The 1,701-nt window shown below is 54.0% G+C and overlaps 1 protein-coding gene across 2 annotated transcripts in view; it reads right to left on the bottom strand.

The window, feature by feature from the left end:
* Nucleotides 1–1,701, bottom strand: part of LOC113207299 (collagen alpha-1(I) chain) — a 56,236-nt gene that overhangs the window by 17,770 nt on the left and 36,765 nt on the right. The window lies entirely within an intron of this gene.

The raw sequence follows: 1,701 nt of genomic DNA, 5'->3' as shown, positions 1-1,701 counted from the left end.
AGGGAGGGGTCGGGTCACCACGCCCTGCCACCAAACTCTCTGAAGGAGGCAGCGGGGCGCATTCTTGTAGCAGCGACTCCCTCCACCGCTTCCCTCCTCCTCCTCCTCGGACGGCCATACCACCTCCCCCACTCGACGCCAGGGGGGGAAACGACAATAAAATTTAGCCTTAATACTTTCATCATTAATTTTATCAACCAACGTCGAGGAGGAGGAGGGTGTGGAGTGGGTGGGTGGACGGCGGAGAGGGGAAGCGGAGTGGGAGTGAAGGAGGGCTGAGGGTTGGAGAAACGGGCACACCTCAGTGCGGTACGAAACGCCGTAAAAGCACAGAGCGACAGATTACCGACGCAGAACTGGTGCGGTCGCTTTCGGCTTGCAGGGGTCATATACCGTCTCACCCTCATCGCCATGCGCTGCTCTGCTCTGCAATTTTCATCATTCCATTTTTGACCTCTTGACCGCCGCCCACCGGCCGTGGCTCCCCCTTCATCTCCCTTCCTTGCTCCCTCTCTCTTTCTCCCTCTCTCCGCCGCCGCGCCGCCCCCATACTCGGACCTTTTCTCCCTCTTTCTCTCTCCCTCTTTTACCCGATCTATACGAGCCGTGATCCGACTCGATATCCTAGTCACGTGCCCACTGGCCGACCAATCAGTGCCGAGATAGCACGCCGTGCTGCACACTCCGAAAAAACAGAAAAAGGAAAGTTACGGTACTGTCGCATTGCTTGACTGAAATACTTGAACACGACGTGATTTCGACATTTTTCCAGTACTTTACCCAATGCTGGTGGAAAACGAGACCCAAGTGTGTGGAAATGAAGGATGAAAACAAAAAGGAAAAGAAAGCACAACTCCATTCCTGCCGGTCATGACTGCGTCCGCACGTTTCCCTGCCAAACGTGAGGTTATAAACCTGAGCTGCCACTTAGCGCGCAGAGACCGAGCGGTACACACAGTTAGAATTTGTCTTAAAGCAGCGCGTAAAGGAATTCGGCCCTAAAACGGACAGACACACAAAACGGGCAAAAGTAAACCAAACCATTACCTTTGTTGTTATTTATCCTTTACAATTATTGCCGGGATTATTGCTTTTTATTTTAGGGTGTACAGCAAATTCAAGGAAGAGGCAAAGTGTTTGCTATGGACAGCAACGTCGGGTCGGAGTGTCGGAGGGTGGGGCGCTCTGCACAGCCCGGCCACGCCACGCCGCGCACTCAGACCGTTACCCGCCCCGCCAGCCGCTTACCGACCGCTTTAATGCATTTTATATCGCCAATTTCTCAGCGCCAGCAAGCACCATCGATCTTCTCTCCCAGGCCACCCCTTCTCTCCCCCTGCGCTCTCGCTCTCCCTGCGCGGTGGCCCCCCCCCCCATAGCCCAGCGCGCGCATCTCGCCAGAGTTGTTCTCCCAATGGAGCATGGCGGAGGGTTGCGAACGGCCTGCACACCCACAAAACGAACTTTAAATGTGAGAGAAATGTTCTTGTTTTTTGAACACGTCTTTTACCCATACAAGAACTAGGAACTTTCTTAGAATGAGAACAGTGCGCTGTGAAAACATGATTTCAAAGACTGAAGCCATCCTTTCCTGCTGGAAACGAAAACACTTATTCTTGTTGGGAGAGGGGGGCTGGCAGCAGCGACGGCCACCAGCCAACGCCACAAGTCCACCATTACACTACATCCAGCCCCCCCCCC

Source organism: Frankliniella occidentalis, unplaced genomic scaffold, assembly GCF_000697945.3.
Source record: "Frankliniella occidentalis isolate FOCC.00 unplaced genomic scaffold, Focc_3.1 Scaffold115, whole genome shotgun sequence".
NCBI lineage: Eukaryota > Metazoa > Arthropoda > Insecta > Thysanoptera > Thripidae > Frankliniella > Frankliniella occidentalis.
The sequence above is the reverse complement of the archived record's forward strand: the minus strand, read 5'-3'. Positions and strand labels throughout refer to the sequence as shown.